The following is a 5,992-nucleotide window of genomic DNA, read 5'->3' on the forward strand; positions in this document are numbered from 1 at the left end:
AAAATCTCTGTAGATGTTCATTGAAATGAAAAATAAACAATCTAAATTTAAAAAAAAAAAAGAATATCCTATCCAAGAAACATACCCAAACTATGTGATCTTTCTTTCTCTCTCTCTCTCTCTCCTTCCTTCCTCTTCCTCTTCCTCTTCCTCTTCCTCTTCTTCTTCTTCTTCTTCTTCTTCTTCTTCTTCTTCTTCTTCTTCTTCTTCTTTCTTCCTCTTCTTTCTTTCTTTCTTTCTCCTTCCTTCCTTTTTTCCTCTCTCTCTTTCTTTCTTTTCTTTCTCCAAGTAGCACTCTGCCTGTACCTTCTACAAGACATATCTATTCTTTTGGCAGCCCATGGTACATTCAATACTCTTCTTCAACACCACAGCTCAAAGATAGCAATTTTTGTCCTGTCATCTTTATTCATTTTCCAGCTCTCAAATGCATAGCAAGTGACTGAGAAAACCATGGCCTGAATTGGGTGCACCTTAATCCTCAAAATGACACCATTGCTCCTCAATAATTTGGAGCGGTCCTTAACTACAGAGGTCCTAACGAAATATTTTTCCTGATTTCCTGACTGCCTGTACCAAGCATATTGATTGTGGATTCAAGTAAAATGAAGTCACGGACAGTTCCAATCTTTTCTCTGCCTATCATTGTCTATTGGTACAGTAGTGAGGATTGTTATTTTCTTGATGCTGAGTTGCAGAACATATTGAAGATGTTAACCTTCGGCAATGAGTTCTTTAAATCTTCACTTTCGGCAACCGGTGTCATATGCATAACAATGGTTATTGTGGAATTTTCCTCTAATCCTGATGCCACCACATTCTTCATAGAGTCTAGCTTGTCAAATAATTTGTTCAGCATACAGATTAAATAGGCATGGAGAAAGGATATATCTCTGATATATATATCTCTCATTTTTAAACCATGTCCACACTTGTGTTGTTCATACGTGTGTTGTGGTCCCTTGCTCTGTTTACACTCTTAGTCTAGGTATAGGTTTCCCATGAGCACGATTAAGTGTTCTGAGATTCCTGTTCTTCTCAATGTTAGCTGGAGGCTTAGTGTTAAAAAGCTGGGCTGCATTTTCCAAAGTTCAAACCCATCAGCTGCTCCTTGGGAGAAGAATATGCAATCTCTTCCTTTGTTATTGACTTCCCCTGAAAACCTGCTGTGGATTGGTTCTGACTCGATGGAGCAGAACAATAAAATTACATATGTAGTTGTTATATTTGCTTTTGTTCTGTTTAAACTGCTATTTGATAAATTACAAAGCAAATTAGTTTTTTAGTCAAAAAATACTAGCATATTTTGTTTTATAACAGTGATTTATAATACCCATAGTGAAATGTCATTTTCCTGCTTCTTTCTTGTGATTCACCTTTCTATTAATCTTTCTAACCTAACTCTTCCTGGCTTCTGGGCTTGGCCATTGTAAAATTGTTGCTCTTTTGACCTTATATGGTCTTTTTGAACTATGTACCAAGGCCCTGGAATTAACACTTCATTCTCTCAGAGTAATTGATTGTGATTAAGATCCTTATAAAGGACCACTGAGTCCTGATTTTGATGGTGAAAACAATAAAGAGCCCTGGTGGTGTACAGGGTGGCACATTAGGATGCTAAGAGAAAAGTCACTGACTTGAAACTCTAGCAATTCCACAGGAAAAAATGAGAGCCAGCTACTGTTAAAACGCATGGTCTTAAGAACTCAGAAAAGCACAGCCTCAGAAACATGATAGAAGGCTGCCATGAATGTGAATTGCTTTGACAGCAGTGGGCAGGTCTTGTTAAAACATAAATTTCAAATAGTCCAACCTAACATTAAAAGTTTTTTGTTCAGACAAAAACTGGATAAATTATGTACACTGCATTGAAACAGATGAGGGAGAGAACAGTTTAAAAGTGATATGATAGGGTATTATGGTTATCACAAGAGTCCATAATGAAGGTTGCATAGTGGAGTGTACTTAGGGCGGGGGGGATTGTATATCAATGAAGGAATTTTTCTTTTGCTTTTCAAAGAGAAGAGCGAACTGGAGGGGAGGGGTGGGCAGGAGAAAAGTGTAACAATGAATGAGTGGAAATCCAAAATCTCTGTAAGTGTTCATTAAAATTAATAAAATAAATTTTTAAAAAGTTCTTTGTGCATAGCAACATTATTCACCATCATTAAGAACATTAAAACAGCCTAAATGTCCAATCAAAGTCAAATGGATTGAGAAATTGTGGTACATTCAAATGATGGAATACGATGCAGCATGTAGGAGCAATGATTTAGTAAGTCACCACCCAAGTTGGGAGGGACTAGAGAGCATTATTCTGAGTGAACTAACTCAGTCTCACAAGTTCAAATACTAAATAAGACCCTAATTGTAGAAATAGATAATTAGTAAAACATGTATGAGGATCTAAGGTGGGGAGGGTGGGAGCAGTGGGTGAGGGTGGAGGACGGTAATCATAGATTCACACAATTTGATGGGTGGAGATAGGGGTCAGTTAAGGAAATGGGAAAATCAATGTATATGAACTTTGTAAAGAAACAAATATAAAATAAAAATTAAAAACAAAAAAGTTCTTTGTTAACTAATATAAAAAAATCCTTATATAAATTACCCTCTATTGGTTCTGATATATATATAAAAATAATATGTGTTTATAGAATATACTAGCATGAATGTAGAACTATTGTCTTCTAATCCTATGTATGATCAAGGGTGTAATTGTTCTAGGTTATGGGTATTGTGGTTGAGTACCACTGAGTTGGAACTGACTTGTAGCTGACACTCCAGTGGGTTTTCAGAGGAAGTTAATTGCATCGGAGGTGACTGCTCATCTTTCACCTGTGGAGCAGCTGGTGGATTTGAGCTTCATGCCTTCAGGATTGCAGCGCAGCTTCTTAAACTGTATTTTAAATTTTTTTTTAGACTGTATGTTCTTTTGTGTGTTTCCTTTTATTGTGGTTTGAGTGAAAGTTTACAAATAATCTTGGATATTTTAAAAAAATTGGTTTTCATTTAATCATACATATATGTTTTGTTTAATGGAAAATGAACATTTTATTTGAACAGGTGAAGGAAAGGACATTGTAGAATGAATGGACAATCAGGTGTTGTAGGCATTATAGTGAATAATATGGAACAAAATATGCATTATTGACTGACTAAAAAAAACAAAAGTTTACACAATAGACTCTTTGTCTATTTGATGTTGCATTTGAATCCACTTACCAATTATATTTTTAAACAATTTATCACTTTATATTTTCAATAGAATGAATTTCTTTTATGCTAGCCCTTCTTTTTAGGTAATAGTGATTCTTTGATAATGTTAATATGATGATATAGAAAGACATGTTCACTACTCTGAAATGGCTTGTAGAAGAGTCTGGAAGATAGTTACACAATTAACAATAAAACTACAAATTATAAGATGTGTAAAAGAAAAGGAAAAGATGATTCGAAAGGGCAGAAATAGCTAACTCAGCTTGGATTGGTGCCTCATAACACCAATTAATAACATCTAAGTTGAGTTCTGAAGATAGGTTGGAGTTAGGTAAAGGATTCCATTCAGATGAACAACCTTAATGTAGCACAACAGTCAGGATTCTGGGTTGACAGAAAATCTCCTTTAGAGAGATTTAATTGGTACATGTAACTGGGGAACTTAAAATATAGTGATAGTTACATTTTATTGGATTGACTAAAAGGATTTCAATGAAGCTTTCTGGTCCTAGTGTCTCTCTTCATGTCATGGTTATGATTGCCTCTTCCTGGCCTCATTTCCGGAAATATTTTCTTCATTTGATGGCAAGTTGACCACCAACAGTCACAAAGTTATATCACTCTTACAACCCACACTTCCAAAAAAAAAAAAGACTTTTAAAAAAAAACAAAACAAAACAAAACACCCCAAACCAAAAACAACAAAAAACCAAAAAAAGTAACATTCACATACGGCATCCCTTATTTCTTGGAATAAGAAATAAGAAATATAGCATTCCACTATATGGAGTGCTGTATCTGGCCAGACATAAATCATAGGTTCAACGATATAGTTGTTGTTTGTTATTTGTTGTCAAGTTGCCTGTAACTCATAGCGACCTTGGTACAACAGCCCTAAATCCTGCTCTATCCTGTGCCAAGCTCACTGTCTCCGACACACCTACCTTGACTATCCCAGTCACTGAAACGATCGTCCTTATAGAGAGTCTTCCTCTCTTGCTCTGTCCCTCCACCCTCCCAAGCATGATGTCCTTCTCTAAGGATTTCCCTCCTTGCAACATGCCCAAAGTGTGTCAGACGAAGCTTCAGAATCCTTGCCTTTAAGGAGTAGCCTGGTTTTTAACCCTCTCTAGGATGAACCTGTTCATTTTTCTTAGCAGTCCATAGTATATTCAATACTTTCCTCCAACACCACAGCTCAAAGGCATTAATTGTTCTATCATCCCACCAGGTCTCGGACGCATAGCAAGTGATTGCAAAGACTGTATCAGGTGCACCTTAGTCTCCAGAGTGACATCATTGCTCCTCAGTACTTTGGCAAGGTCTCTAACAACAGACTTTCCCATTGCAATACATCTTTTGATATCCTGGCTGATGGTCCAAGAGTGTTGACTGTGGCAACTTAACTGTAGCAAACTAAAGCTGTTAACAGTCTCAATTTCTTCACCATCCATCATGATGCTGCCTATTGGCCCAATGGTGAGAATCTTTGTTTTCTTGATATTGAGTTTCAATCCATATTGAAGGCTGCATTCCTTGACCTTCTGCAGCAAGGGCTTCAAGTCCTCCTCAGTTTAAGCAAGGAGGCTTGTGTCATCTGCATAATGCAAATTGTTGATGAACCTTCCTCCAATCCTGATACCACATTTTCTTATACAGTTCAGCCTACCAGATAATCTGGCCCATGCAAGGTACTGGAAGTTATCTCTATCTGAAACCAAGAGAATAACACCGAGAAGCAAGATTAGAGAGATGCTATTATTGTTCTTGTTATGTGCTGTTGAGTCACTTACAACTCAAAGCAATATTATGCTCTATCTTGAATCAATTTCATTGTCACAGACACAACTGTGACAACTATCCCCTTTACCCCATCACCCAGTCAATCCATATCTTCCAGGGTCTGCCTCTCTCGTGCTGTCTCTCCATCCTTCTAAGAATTATGTCCTTCTCCAAGGAATAGTTTCTCCTGGCAACATGCCCATAGTATGTGAGACAGAGCGTCAAAATCCATGCATCCAAGGAGGAGCCTGGTTTCACATTCTCCAGGACAGACCTGCTTGTTCTCTTAGCCATCCATGGCATATTTAATACTCTTCTCCAGCACCACAATTCAAAGGCATGGATTCTTCTTCTATTATCCTTAGTCATTATCCAGCTCTCTGATTATCAACATTATGCCCACAGCATCCTTAAGTATTGCAACTTGAGGCTTGAATTTATTCTTTAGTTCCTTCAGCTTAAGAAATAACAAGCAAGTTCAGCCTTTCTGATTTTTTTAACTCCAGCTCTTTTCACATTTCATTACAATACTTGTCTTTGTTTTCCTCTGCTACCCTTTAAAATCTTCTGTTCAGATCATTAACTCCTTAATTCCTTTCCTTTGCTTTTATTTCTCAGCACACTAATGCAATGTTCAGAGTCTCTTCTGACATGCACTTTGGTCTTTTACTCTTCCTACATTTTTGTAATGACCTTTTGCATTCTTCATGGATATTCTTTATATCCTCCCACAGCTCATCTTTGTTCATTAGTATTCAAGGCCTCAAACCTGCTCCTGAGATGGTCTTTAAATTCAGGAGGGATAGACTCAAGGTCAAACTTTGTTTCTTGTGTATTTTATTTTATTTTCTTTAGTTTTATTTTGAACTTGCATATGAATAGTTGATGTTTCACAATCAGCAAATGGTATAGTTTCCTAGCTGATATAGAACTTCTCCAGTGATTTTCCCCATGTTGTTGTTGCTGTTGTTATGTGCCGTCGAGTCGTTTC

This window comes from Elephantulus edwardii, unplaced genomic scaffold (assembly GCF_000299155.1).
Source record: "Elephantulus edwardii isolate Elephantulus edwardi_28Jun2011 unplaced genomic scaffold, EleEdw1.0 scaffold00069, whole genome shotgun sequence".
In the NCBI taxonomy this organism is placed as follows: Eukaryota; Metazoa; Chordata; class Mammalia; order Macroscelidea; family Macroscelididae; genus Elephantulus; species Elephantulus edwardii.